The 15,734-nt window shown below is 38.8% G+C and overlaps 1 pseudogene; it reads left to right on the top strand.

Annotated features, from left to right (window-relative positions):
• Positions 1-154: 154 nt before the first annotated feature.
• LOC113106757 (taste receptor type 1 member 1-like) lies at positions 155-15,412 on the top strand (annotated as a pseudogene).
• Positions 15,413-15,734: the final 322 nt, after the last annotated feature.

Below are 15,734 nucleotides of genomic sequence, written 5' to 3'. Positions count from 1 at the left end.
GACCACTGAATGTTTCAGGTAAGCAAGGATCTTTTACCACTTTAGGGTTATTAGTATGGAGTATTTTGAATAAAATCAGCTTTTCACTAATTCTAATCAGCATTTTACAAATATAAACGGAATATTCAGTTACATGCTATTAACTTCCTCACTGATGTTTTTAAGGCAAAGTACCTCAAAATCTGGATATCAAATGTTGCAAGTAATGAGGTTTGCTGTTGAAGAGATTAATAATTCCACAACTCTTCTGCCCAATGTTTCTCTGGGCTATGAAATTTATGACTATTGTTCTAACACAAGGAATTTCCATCCAGTCTTAAGTTTCATCTCAAAGAATGGCTCAATAAAACCTAAAGAAAAACTCAACAACTATCAGCCTAAAGTTATTGCTTTAACAGGACCATATGGAAGTACAAGAACTATGACTATTGCACCACTGTTCACAACGGACCTTATACCAATGGTAAATTGTGTCTTTTTATACAGTATGCACAACAAAATACTTACACACTAGCTTTTGTTCCTACCTTTTGTTCAGGACTAACAAGTATATTGCTACGAGTACATATATAACATTGCGTTAAGAGACAAGCAGTGTAAACATTTAAACAGAATGAAGATGTGTACATTTTAAATTTTTCCTAAATATCATTTTATATAATATATATATATATATATATATATATATATATATATATTATTATTATTATTATTATTATTATTCATGCCCTTCAGAAGATACATGTTTCCCAGAAGACAAAATAAGCTATATTTTCCCTGATCTTGAAATACAATAAAAAATAAATAAAACAAATAATAATAAAAAATTCAGTCCCTGGCTCTTAATGCATTGTTTTTCCTTCTGGAGCATCAATGAACCTTCAGTAAGAGTTGCATATGAGTCCCTCAGTTGTCCTCAGTTTGAAAAGATGGATCTCAAAATAATACAGTAATTGTTGGAAAGGGTTTAAATATATAGAAATGCTGAAAAAAACAAAGAATTTGGGGACTCATGAACAATTATCACTAAAATATATAAATAAATAAATAAATACCTGCTGTGGATCATTCAGGTAACAACACAATATTAAGAATCAAGCAAATGTCTTTTGTGTGAAATATCTTATTCAGGTCAGAACTAAATAAAAAAATAACATGCATTTTGTATGGTCCCTCTTTTTGAAAAAATATTTAACATTTTGCAAATTCTGTGTGTCTACTTTTGACCTCAACTGTATATATAAGTGTTTTCTTCTCTTTCAAAGGTGAATTATGGAGCTTCTAGCTATGTGTTCAGTGACAAACTTAAGTATCCTTCTTATGTAAGAACAATCCCTAGCAACAAAGACCTGATAGAGATGATTATTCACATCATACGATGGTTTGGATGGAACTGGGTTGCCTTTCTTGGAAGCCAACAGGATTTGGATGGACTTAATCTGTTTAACAAATATATAAGAAATACTGGCATTTGTTTGGCCTATCAAGAAGGTCTGAGTCTAAATGCAAACTATAGTCAAACCCTTAAAAAGATTGATGAGCTCAACATCAATGTCATTATAATTTTTGCTTTGCCACAATATGCAGACAAAATAATCAAAGCAGCCATAGCAAACAACATCCAAGACAAAGTATGGATTGCAAGTCAACACTGGGCAATGAATAAACAGCTTCCAAGAGAGCCAGGAATTGGAAAAATTGGCACAATCATTGGCATTACAGAGAGACTGTTGTCATTGCCTGGATTTAATGAATTTGTCTATAAAGCCAAAGGAACAACTGATGTTGGCCATAATGACAGAGCTAAGCGTGAAGTCCGGGTGAAGAGTAAGACATGTAATCAAGTTTGTGATTACTGCTCATTGTTGACTGCAGAGGAGATTATAAATGAAAATCCCACACTCTCCTTTTCCATCTATTCTGCTATATATACCATAGCTCATGCATTACATAAAGTGTTGCAGTGCAACATAAATGAATGCCACAAAAATACAATGCTCAAGCCATACATGGTAAGTCAATTCTTTATAATAATATCTAATATTTTTTTTTTATTAATTAAATAATGAATAATATTGTATTTGAATGAAATAGTATGTTATGTCCTATTTTGTTATTGTTTACATTATTTAATTATTGTACAATCTTTAATAAAAGAGTAAAACAAAAGTAATATAAATTGTATTAATATTATAGTAATACAACTTTAATATAACACAGATAATATAGTTATATTTATACATTTCTTTTTTAACACCTCACAACAGCTTCTGGGAGAAATAAAGAAGTTGGATTTTCTTCTCAATGGCCGTCACATTAAATACGATGATCATCTTGATCCAACCATAAGTTATGCAGTTGTGCTCTGGCACACTGATGTGAATCCTCCTCATTTTGAGATGGTGGGCTCATATGAGAAACATCCAGATATTACTTTCACCATAGACAATTCTCTCCTTCTCTGGCATAACAATGGATCTGTAAGTTTTTAATTTTGAGCCTTTATCTAAACATTTAGATTTGTAGATTACAGTTTTCTCAATTAGGTTTACATATTTTGCCAAAGGAATGTCAACTTTCATTTGGTCCGCTGGTGCACAATTTTATTTTCTTAAGTTGTATTTACTAATTCATGCAGTAGAAATCAATTTACTTCCATATGAGTAAAGATTATAAGGTTTTATTTTAATTGTCTGTTAAAACTATGGTAGGCAGTGTCTGTGCTAGAAGTCTGCATTCCCATAGGACCCGATATGACATGTCTGACAGGTAGATCTGCCTTTGAGCTCTCCAACCCGTGCTGGATGCATCTGTCGAGACAACTGTCCTTTTTTGAACCAAGCCCATAGTCACACCCTGCTTGAACCACTGTGGGTCTTTCCAAGTGGCGAGAGCTGTTACACAGTCCTGGCTCACCGTTACATGAATGCATCCATGACGCCACGCATGGGGTGGAATTTGAGGTTTCAGCCAGTACTGAAGTGTTTTTATGAGGAGCAGGCCCAGCTGTATTACCAGTGATGCAGAGGCCATGAGACCCATCACCTTTTGAAACATCTTGAGAGGGTGAGAGGCTCTGATTTGGAAAGACGCAGTGAGCTGTTGTATGGCCAGTGCACATTCTTGCCAAAAACAGCTCCCAGGAATGAAGTTCGTTGGCTGGGAGACAGCAAAATTGAGTCCCAGGCACTCTAAGTGGCTGAGGACGAGGGACCTCTGAGATGACGGCCTCTGACTGAGCTAAAATGAGCCAATTTTTGATGTAATTCAGAATGCAGACTCCCATCTACCTCAGAGGGGAGGGGCCAAGATCATGCACTTTGTTAAAGTACAGAGAGCCAGAGACAGTCCGAAGGGCAGGACCATGCACTGATATGCTACTCCCTTGAAGGCAAACCTCAAGAATCAGCTGTGATGGGGGCTACCTAGATGTGAAAGTAAGCATCTTTCAGATCCAGAAAAAATAACTAGTCCCCTGGGCATATTTGTGAGAGAATCTGCTTCAGGGTAGTCATTCTTAATAGCCGTTTCATGAGGGCATGGTTCAGGTGTCTGTGATCGAGGTGAACAACATCCTTTTTGGGGAAGAGGAAGTAATGTCTGTAAAAGCTTGACTCGCTTTGAGCTGGTGGAACGTCCAATGTCAGCTTGCTCCGGGTTCCTTGGCACTTCGGAAATCGGTAGCATCTGGCTGATTGGGAATCACTTAAAGGCCCCGTAGGGGAGACCAGAGAGTGGCATCTAACTCTATTAGAGACATGCTGTCATCTTATAGCTCATCATTACACCAAATAAGACCATGTCACTCGCATCCGCTGAGGGAAGCTGGTCTGAGTGTCAAAAGAAGATGGAAGAATCCTCTCAGCTTTGTGAGGGCGAGGAATGCGGAATCTGGGCCGCCATGAGATCGATTGTAGCTGAGCATTTAGTCCCATTTCCCGCTATTTTTTCCACACAGGTCCTGGGAGGAAGAAAATGGGAGGGTGCAAGGGGCGGAGTAGCTCTCTGAAAAGAAAGCAATCTGAGCATGTAGAGAGGCGAGACTCATGTTCATACAGTGTGAAAACTCCATCTCAGTCAAAGTGGCTTCTGTGTGGGGCTTGCACAGGAAACACACTCTGAGTCGCCATTGTTGTTGAAGCGGGTGGCAACAGTAAAGAGGTGCAGAGAAAAAGGTTGTTGTCCTTTTTTGTCCACAGTGAGGTCTGTCAACGGTGATCGCTTCAAGTCCCGTAGATCAGCGAAGGGGAGATCATCATCACTGAAGGAGAATTGATCTGAGATCCTATGATGGAATACCTGCTTATATAGCCAGATGGCCCCGCTCATTCTAGCTGGCTATGGCAGGCTTAGTCGCCATTGGTTTGTTTTTTTGCTTACTGCACGAACCAATGGCTGCGAGGTTACACTCCGTGATTGTAAAGGCTTCAGTAATCAGAGAAAAGGGAGGTTTTTTTTCCCCATAGCATCTTGCGATGCAGTACGGGTGAAGTATCGAAAGGGAACGATAAGGTACAGGTGCAACTTAAGTATGAGGTAGCATTTAGCGAGAAATTCAGCCCATAACGTTTGGGTTGGCTGGTACAAATTCTTTGCATATGTCCCGGGGCTGACTTGCTACGCCACTGGTGTCACGCGTTTTATTTGCGGGGTCACAACTTGATTGCTGTCAGGATAATCAGGACTTTTAACTGTTTTAAAAGTGAGAGCTAAGAAATGTATGTGCATTTAAGGATGTGTTAATTTTTTATATAGTTTTAGTTTGAGAACACCGATCTAAGTTTGGAGAAATGTTTAAAATCAATTGAGATGAATGTTAACTTTAATGACACATTTTCTCATTCCTTTCTCAGGTTCCTTTCTCAAACTGCTCTGTTGAGTGTGAGGTGGGATATTCAAGGAAACCTGAAGGTTTTCATAGTTGCTGCTTTTCATGTGAAAAATGCCCACCTAACACCTATGTGGATTTTTCTCGTAAGTAGGCAACAGACAGTGACAGCTTGGAATTTAAAGAGATATTCCACCCAAAAATTGACATTTTGTTGTCATTTACTTTCTCTCATGTGATTCCAAATCTACCTACATTTCTGCAGAACACAAAAGAAGATGTTTTGAGGAATGTTGTAACAATTTAAACTTCATAATCACGGGAAGAAGTAGGTGGGAACTGGCGAACATTCAAATCAAACTTTAATAATAAAATAAACACATAACACAAAATAAAGTCCAGGCCCGGTCCTCTCTCATCCTTCACTGTTGTAACTCCTCTTTTGCATCCTTCCTGAGCTCCTCCGTGGAACTCGAGACTGGTGACTGGCGCAGGTTTCACTCATTTCCATTTACTCCTCTGTTCCCGTTCCCTGCTCGTCCCCATTCTGGAGGATGGCAGCAGGCTATAGCCTCAGGCGAATGGCGGCGACTCCTCCACTCCCTCATGGATGGCAGCCGTCTCTCCACATCCCGGCCGGACAGCAGTGAGCTCGTCCATCCCCCTGGCAACTCACTCCAGCCCACCGCCTCGAGCGTTCACAATGGCAGACTGCTCCGCCATGCTCGATGGCACTGCGGATTCACCACAGCGGCAAGGGATCTTCGGCAGTGCGTCCCTCCTTCATCCTGGGTTTCAGCACCAGTCTAACAATATAAACTTTATAATCACGGGAAGAAGGAGGCGGGAACCGGCGAACATTCAAATAAAACTTTAATAATAAAATAGACACAAAACAGCACAGACCGGTGTCATGGTAATGTTATTAACCAAATAGTTTTGGTTCCCTTTCAGTTGGTCACTCTCGGCATCCTCTCAGTGATTGATGAATAAAAGTGAGTAATAAATAAAGTAATAAAGTGAAGTGACATTCAGCCAAGTATGGTGACCCACACTCAGAATTTGTGCTCTGCATTTAACCCATCCGAAATGCACACACACAGAGCAGTGAACACACACACACACACACACTGTGAGCACACACCCGGAGCAGTGGGCAGCCATTTATGCTGCGGCGCCCGGGGAGCAGTTGGGGGTTCGATGCCTTGCTCAAGGGCACCTAAGTCGTGGTATTGAAGGTGGAGAGAGAACTGAACATGCACTCCCCCCACCCACAATTCCGTCCGGCCCGAGACTAGAACCGGCCCGAGACTAGAACCCACAACCCTTCGATTGGGAGTCCAACCCTCTAACCATCAGGCCACGACTGGCCACTTCCATGATTGGAATCTTGCTTCGAGAGACCAATCTACTTTGACTGTAACTAAACGAGCCAGTGCACATTTACATGCAATTATTGCAGCCAGCTGCCACTGATCACAACGTGAGTATAAAAAGGCAGCAAGTGCAATGCATACCAGCTGTCCCTGTATCCCCATGTCTTTCCGAAAATCATGGAGGGGGAATCTTGTTCCCCTCAGAGTGCAGGGTGTACAAATCCTCAACTATCTCGACGATTGACTTATGCTAGCACAGTCTCAAGATCAGTTGTGCAAGCAAAGGGACATGGTGCTCCGGCACCTCAGCCTGTTGGGTCTTTGGGTCAACTGGGAAAAGGGCAAACTCTCCCTAACGCAGAGGATCTATTTTCTTGTTGTGGAGTTGGATTCGGTCTAATAGACAGCATGCCTCACAGAGGAATGTGCATGGTCGGTGCTGACCTGCTTTGAAATCATACAAGTGCAGGATTGCAGTCGCACTGAAACCATTTCAGTGGCTCCTGGCACAAATGCCAGCTGCAGCGCCACTTACAATGCTAGAGCTTTTGCATATGAGACCGGTTCAACACTGGCTTCATGGCCGAGTCCCGAGATGGGTGTGGCATCACTGCACTTACCGGGTCCAAGTTACACCGGCCTGTCGCCAAACCTTCACCCCATGGTCAGATCTTACATTCCTCTGGGCAGGAGTGCCCCTAGAACAGGTCTCCAGATATGCTGTGGTTTACATGGATGCCTCCACCACTGTCTGGAGGGCCATGTACAACGGGCACACAATTTCAGGTGTTTGGATGGGCCCCCATTTGCACTGGCATATCAATTGCAGAGAGTTGTTAACAGTACACCTTGTCTTGAACCGTCTCAAAGGGTGCTTACAAGGCAAGCATGTGCTGGTCCAAATGTACAACAAAGCGACCATTGCATACTGTGTATTAAACAACAAGGTAGTCTGAGCTCCCATCGCATGTCGCAACTGCCCTCCACTTCCTCTTTTGTCAAGTCAAGTGGTGAACCTGCAAGTGCTGTCCCCGAAGGATGCAGACCCAGCCTTAGCTTTGCTTTGTCCCGTCCGGGCATTGAGATGCTGCGTAGACTGGACACAAAGCTTTAGGACCTTAGACCCCAGCTCTATTATGGAGACCGGCAAAAAGGGAAAGGATGTCAATAAGCAGAGGATGGCCCACTGGATTGTGGATCCAGACAAGGTGTGCCCTGCCTGCTCAGGTTGTGTGTTCTAGAGCTGTAATATAATATAATAACTTAAAAGTTAGGCCCGACAGGACACGAGCCCAACACATTTCGGACGGAACACGACAAATACATTTTGATTGACAGCTTTTTAAAAGCCTGTTTACAGCCCGACATTATTCAAATGTGCGCACGCACACAGCTCTTTTGCCTTTTGACAAGAATGAGTAATTTCTACATGTTTTAACAATTTATTTATGACTAACGTAGGCTATAGGCACTTGGAAGTTGAATAAAAAAATAAAATAAGTAATCTGTAACATCGTAACATCTCAGCACTCTAAATGGGTGGTCTATGGTGGACTAAGCTTTGTGTCAGGTCTACCCATAATCTCAATGCCCAGATGGGATGAAGAAAAGCTAAGGCTCGTCTGCCTCCTTTGGGGACAGCACTTGCAGGTTCACCACCTGACTTCCCTTCCATAGGGTCATGGTGAGCAGCATTCTAAATAGGCATAGGCTAATTTTGCCTATAAACAGGCCAATGCACCAATAAAAAGTAGTCTTTCTTAACAAATTAAATTAAGATAAATTCTAAATTAAGATGGGTATTTGGCAATAATGAAATTAAGATAAAGGCTCTGCCCGATTTGCTTCGCCACTAGCAGCTGAAATTTAAAAGAATAATTCCAACATTAGCCTATAAACTCTGTCTACATTATGCATTTAAGACTCAAATTAATATTTAGTTATCATTTGAAAAAACCTTTACTCACCAAGATTAGGCTAGGCCTACATGATTTTGTGGAGGAAAATTATTGAATCCACTGTAGATGGTTTCAGCATGTTCCTGTACTCACTGATGCTGCGTCAAGCTATATAACCCACTGGCTTATTATTTTTATTATAAATATGGTCAAAACTCACCTCAGACTTTGCTTTAGTTGCTGGTGCAACCAAACCATAATCACCAGAAGCCTCCGTTTCACCTACTCAGCATAAATTTTCGCATCTTTTTTATGCTAATCGAAACACATCACATGACCACTCATTTACCTCACAAAGCGGTGCGCAAGTCCGAGCCCAGCCCGGGCCTGTGTAAAATTATACATATTAAGCCCGAACCTGTTGGGTCCCATTGGGACCTTAAGCTCTAGTGTGTTCACTCTACTAGAAGTGTTGCATCCTCCTGGGCACTGGCTTGTGGTGCCTCACTGACAGATATTTGTAGAGCTGGGGGACCCCCAACACGTTTGGTAGATTCTATAGCATTTGTGTGGAGCTGGTATCCTCTTGTGTTCTCTTGTGCCTTATATGGGTAGTGGCACTGAGAGGCCCCGGTTAGTGTTGTCTTGCTAAAATTGCTTCAGAGTGTCCATACTGTAGACCCTGTCAAGCTCCTCTATCCCCTCGACAGACAGATGCAGCAGAACTTCTGGCACCAGGCACTTCCAATTTTCCAAATGCACCTAAATGGATGTCCATATGTGTATTTGCTTCCAAAACCTCTTTTGGGAAGGATGGGTCTTCTGCAGGGTGTCGCTTCCAATTGGAAATGGTACTTATGTAACCCTTGTTCCCTGAAGGAGAAAATGGAGATATCACATCCCTTCGCCACAGCTGCTGTACCACCTTTGAGAGGCTGGATCACCAGTTCGTTTCCTCAATCAAAACCTGGTATGCAATGCACTAAGTGCAATAATTGCATGCTTATGTGCATCAGCTCATTTAGTTAAAGTCAAAGTAGTTTGGTCTCTTGAAGCGAGATCCCAATTCATTGATCAATGAGGGAACGTCTCCATTCCCTCCTTCAGGGAATGAGTGTTACATACATAACTAAGACATTCCTATTGATTCATTTGTTTTTTTGTATCCATTTAATTAAAGTCACTGGAAACTGTTTGGTTACCAAATAGCAGCATTCTTCAAAATATCATCTTCTGTGTTCCTCAGAAGAAAGAAAGTCATACAGGCTTGGAATGACATGAGGCTGAATAAATGATGACATTGAGCTACAGACGTTACAGATTCCTTTGATTAATCCTGTGCTGGTTGCACTTGTATATCATCCTCTAAATGCAAACAAAGACTTCATTTGTGAATTTTCTGAACTCTTGACCCTAATGAAAGGAAAATATATTTACGAATATATTTCTTAAAATATATTATGATATATTGTAATATATTATTTTCCCTTTTTGTTTTCTAATATTTTATATGTTTGAATACATTGAATAATATATTGATGATACATATATTATATAATATATTGCAAAATATACAAATGATTGCCGCTTTCAGTATATTGAAATATATTGGAAAAAATAAATATATATGAGAATATATGCCTAATATATTACATGATATTTTCCAATATACTGCAATATATTTTTGTTTCATAAGGGGAGCAAGCTGGCCACACATTTAATCACTTTTTTTTGCCAGGTTTTCACAACAAAACCATCCCAATTACTACTTAAACCTAGCCCTAAACTAGCCTAATGGTGTTTCAAGGAGAGTCCCCCAGTAAAAATCTTGTTTCGGGGGGTAAAATACACGTTTTCGGTGATGTTCCCCTGGTAAAATTTGCATTTCAGATGCTAAATATCACATTACTGGGGTCACTTCAACCCGCAGACATGATAACCACGGAAACAGTGTTAAAGCAGCCCAATTCTGCCAGAAAACTGCGGATTTGGCAACTCTGCCCATCCATTCATAGGTCTCGCCAACACTTCTGCAGATTCTGTCACCAACACATGTTTCTAAACTATTTAATAAGCCTTAGTGCTCCAATTTTTGTCTGCTGATTGCCGCACAAGAGGCTTCTTAAAATAAGGCAAATACAATTCAAATCTTCTCCTGGAGGTCCTTAAAAGTCTGTTGGTGCCTCAGTTGAACTTGTCAATCTCTGCTGTCAGTCATGACATCACTCTCTAATTTGTCTCACGTCCCATTAGACTACATAGAGAGATCGGCATTTATGACCTATAGTATACTCAGTCCAGCCACCTGGGGACAATCAGAAAGTTTTGGGTTCACTTATCAGGACTTGTGCAGCACACTTGGTTGGTGAATGTATCTTTCTACTGCTACATTGATGAAACTCAGATATATCTTCCAGTGAGACAGGTGCTTCATAAAACAAGGCGCTTCCTATCTTTCGAGTTTGTTGCCATTTTACAATCTTTCTTTGTGCTGTAAGAAAAAAATACTAACAAAAGGATGACATAGGTTTTTCTTGTTTCTGACCCAAACTGTGGAATGATTTCCTTATTTCTGTAAGGTCAGTAAAGTCACTACTGGAATATAAAGCCATGTTAAAGGTACATATTTTAAATACTTTTTGGTCATCTTCATGGTGGTGTGTTTTAATTGTTTACCTTAGCTATGACTTTGTTTGTTATCTATGCATTTGTTTTTTGTGATTGTGAAGCCCTTTGACATTTGTCAGCTGATTATACTATACAACAATAGTTTACTGGAGTTTTGGTGCTATTTGAAGTGTGATATTTGATGACAAAATATTTTTCCACATCCAGTTACAATTACTGCAAAATTCTAGAACTGAACATATTATTTTACTATTTTTCAGGCGACCCCTATACCTGTTTTCAATGTGCAGAGAATGAATGGTCTGATGAGGGCAGCACGACATGTAAGACACGTTCTGTTGTCTATCCTCAGTTCACAGAAATCCCCTCCATCATTGTCATGTTTTCTGCCGGATGCCTAATTATTTTCCTTATTGCTGAATTTGTGCTTTTTGCTTACAATTACGACACACCAGTGGTAAAGTCTGCTGGTGGCAGCATGTGTTTACTCATGTTGGCCAGTTTGATTCTGTCTAGTATAAGTGTGTTCTTTTTCTTTGGAAAACCCACATTTGTATCTTGCCTTCTGAGAAATGGCATATTTGCTTTTTTCTTCACTGTCTGTATTTCCTGTTTGACAGTCCGTTCCTTTCAAATTGTTTGTGTTTTTAAAATGGCTGCTCAGTTCCCTAAAGCACACAGCCTTTGGGTAAAACACAATGGCCAGTGGCTCTTCATTGCATTTTCTTCTTTCATTAATTTAATTTCTTGTGTGATATGGATGACTGTCGATCCTGTCAAAGCCATTGCTGACTCGTGGACTTTTAAAGACCAAATTATGCTCATCTGTAAAATGGGGAACCCTTTAACCATAACCATAGTCGTGTTTATAAGTTGGTTTCTTGGTTTCCTGTGTCTCCTGTTTTCTTACATGGGAAGAGATCTGCCAAAAAATTACAATGAGGCCAAATCAATAACATTCAGTCTCATTTTGTACCATCTGATCTGGATTGCATATTTCACAGCATACCTCACTACCAAAAGCAAATACATCATCATTTTTAATTCAGTGGCCCAGATAACCAGTATAAATGCAATTCTCTTCAGTTATTTCATACCAAAATCTTATGTCATAATATTCCAACCACAAAAAAACACTCTAGCATACTTTCAAACATCTATTCAGACTTATACCCAAACCATTAGTAGGACTTAGACTCAAACTTATGTTTAGAAAGTAAGCCAGCTCATCTCTTAAACTTTGGTTTAGATACTTCACTGTTATGTAATCACAGTCTTAAACACAAGTAGAGAAAAAAAGTGGGCAAAGTAGAGAAAAGAGATCTATTGGGATCAATGATTTTTTTTTTTTTTATTTATACATGTACAAATGCTTCCATATTTGTTTTAAATTATAATAAAGTACGTTTTCGAACTCAATAATTAGTGTCCATGTTACCCATATAGGTTTTTTGAGGTTTGAATCAGCTGTCTTGTAGGTTTGATGTCATACTCACTGTCTATTCAAAAAATTATATAATAGTAATATATATATATTGATGAGCAACAGCAGTTTAACCCATTTATTTTAGAAAATGTGCATACATCAAAATAAATAAATAAACAATAAACAATATGATCTCACTGAAGTTTAATAACTTTTCTTTTGAAATCTTAATTTTTCAAGGCCCTATATCATTCAGTGACAAGAATATGGGGAACTCAGTGAAGCTTCATGTACAGATTGTTAACTATTACCAGTTTTCAGAGGTTTCAAAACCAAATGTTGGTCACTTTTTATTTGGCTGATATTTAATGTATTTAAAGGGAATGTTGAAACTAGAAATGTATCTTGTTTGCCTCTGTCAAAAAAAAAAAAAAAAAAAAAAATTGTATAGGACATACCTGTTTGAGTGTCATACATATTCTTTTTCCAAAATTGCAAGCTTGTAACTCAAGATATTAAATTTATCCTAATATTAATTTAGATTCTGTAAACTTTTTTTTGGAATCTTGATTTTTAAAGTACCCCATTATGCCATTTTTATGGTTCCTAATATTTTTTGTGAGTCTTCTACAATAAGATTACATGCATGCAAGTTCAAAAAACGCGTTTGTTTTCAACATTGTTCCGTATTTTGAACGCTTGATAGAAAATCTATTTATCATACTTGTGATTCAGTGCAGCCAGCTGGTTCATAAAAAAAAAAAACATCTTTCAAGAGCAAGCGTTTGGTGAATCTCACGTTGAACTCCCCGAGATTAGAGAAGCAGTTTTCTGAAGAATTAGGTGTTTGTGGGTGGGGGGTCAAGTTGCCAATGTAGAACATAGGTGGGAATTATGCAAATGTGTTACACCGTGACATGAAGCTACATGAAGTAACAAAAGTGGTATAACGGAACTTTGTGAGATCGCGATCAGCTCAGATGAGTGGCAGGTTTTTAGGGAGCTTTCTTTGCACGGTTTATGTAGGCTATATGCAATTTATGTTATTTATATAGACCTATTTGTATAGAACTTGTTTTTCACACTACATGCTGGAAAATTCTCTTGCAGGGAACAATTCCCTTCCTAAATTAAAGAATTGGCTATATTTTTTACATGTATAAAGACCCACCTAAGCTAAGTATAAATATTAATTATTTTTAATTCAATTATTGTCTTTTTCTTAAGCTGACTGGGTAATAGTAAATCACGTTTTTCTTTAGGACTACACCACTGTATCCTACCCATTTTCAATGGTCAAAAACCATGTGGTTTGGTGTTTCATCACTGTTGACACTGTCAAATATGCAAATAATAACAGTAACCCAAGGAATGTACAGTGTGATATGTCAGATTATGAATGACCAGGATTTATTATGTGGTACTGTGATATGAAAATTGAGCATAATACCAAGTCTTGATATGCCATTCAAAGCATTTGAATGAAAAAACAAAAAACAAAAACAAAACGTTTATGCTAATATATAAATCAAATACAGGTAAGGGGCAAAAATGTAACTATAATAACACATAATTTGACGTAATTCATACTCACGCAATAAAAATAATAATAATTAGACTTTATGGCCAACATAGCATAGAAGTAGTAAAGCACACGTGAAGTGGGCGGGAAATTATTGAAAATGCTGAGCAGCAAAAGGTATGGCCTACACTACAAAAATAAGTATTGTTTAGACTAAATTTATTAAAAAATATATATTTATAAACAAATTAACAAAGCTAATTTCCAGGATACTGAAATTGTGAAACTGATGAACATGAAAATGTGTGGGTGTATTTATTTGGCCAGCATTACACAAGACGAATCAAAAACAAGTGAGCTCCCTATCTAGACAACATTATTTGGTGTCATAAGCGCATTCCGAAAGTACAACACATTTGGTGTCCATCTAGACAGCATTCTGGAGCATCGCAGGTGCGGTGCCTATTAAGGCTGTCTGAGACCGTAACGTTAGCTAAATGTGTTTTGAGACAAAGCCTAATAAACCATATTTAAGAATTGGGAATGACAGCCATAACTCAAATATGTAACACATATTTACAAAAAGCCAATTCTTATGTTACTGGGTAAATGGATGACTACTTAAGTGTACAGTTGAAAAACACTAATAAGTTCAATAAGTTACATTAGCTTCACAGTCTCCCATGTTGACTACGATAAATGTTTTCTCAGACACGCCACACATCACAATGTTTTATGCCCAAATCTTCACCTCTAAACAAAACACATTAGCCAAGATATGTCTGGCAGTCCATTTGGAGAAGAAAATAACCAAAGCCCACGTTTTGATGTGACCTAGAGACCACCATAAAGGAGATCTTATCACCCCAGGTAAAGTTCACCTGGTTAATTTATATATTAACACAAAACCAACTAACTTAATGATGTTAGTGCTCTCTTTAGGAGATAGAAAAAAGTGTAAAGCTAAACTAAACTAATCATTGTCTCTTCCTCTTTGTGGGATTTATCCACATGATTCATTATCATTAGTGGTGTTGGCGCAGTGGATAAGACTTATGCCTCTGGTGTGAGAGACACGGGTTCGAATCCACTGTGAGACACCAATGTGTCCCTGAACATGACACTTAACCCTAGTTGCTCCAGAGGCGTGAGACCTCTGATATATATATAGCAATTGTAAGTCGCTTTGCATAAATGTTTAAAATGTTTTAAATGCATAATGTTTAAAATGTTTTAAATGCATAAATGTAAACTTCAGGTAACTTTCTTTTAGGAGTTGTCTGGATTTTCTCAAAGAAGACCAGATACCTTCTTTCAGACTGCAGTGATGCATTGATAAAAATTAATGTGGCTTTCAGGCCAGGTAAATGCAGCCTCATACAATACATGCCGTCTCTGATTTTAAATCTGTCAGTAACAACAGAATTGGGCAACGCTGCATGAGATCTCAGTATTTAATTTTTATTCACAGGACAGACAGGCCACGTTTAAAACTATCACTCTACCAGAGGACTTTACTGACTTTGATTCCAAGCTGCCTGATCTCAAGTATCATGTTTATTAACAGCTCACAGCTCTCCATAGCCTATAGATTTTGCTGATGTAATACTTAGTGTTTTCATGACTTCTTTGGCACATTAAATCTCTCCCAGCACCACTGACGTGGTCGATCACTTCTCTTTGAACCAGTGCCGCACTCAAGATATTACTCTCAAAGTGAACTTTCAAAACCTCTTTCTTAACATTTATTTTAAATTTTTTTGAAAAACCTACTTTTTCGAACTCATTCTAGACAATTGGCTCAGATCATCTTCAGAAAAAGCAAGCAAAAAGTTATGGAATTCAAATTGATTCATCCAACCGTTCTCTAATGACACGTGAACAAATTTGACAAAAAGCACTCAAAAGTGCATGTGAGGCTATATCTCGGCAACAGTGTGGCATATTGAGACCAAACTTGGTGTGTGTTATAATAACCATGACCTGAGACTGCAGTGTTTCAATGCAGCGCCACCTAGTGGTCAGGAGATATGAAAAATGCATATTTTTGCTTATA

Source organism: Carassius auratus, chromosome 8, assembly GCF_003368295.1.
Source record: "Carassius auratus strain Wakin chromosome 8, ASM336829v1, whole genome shotgun sequence".
NCBI lineage: Eukaryota > Metazoa > Chordata > Actinopteri > Cypriniformes > Cyprinidae > Carassius > Carassius auratus.
This window is presented reverse-complemented; position numbering and strand designations above follow the sequence as displayed.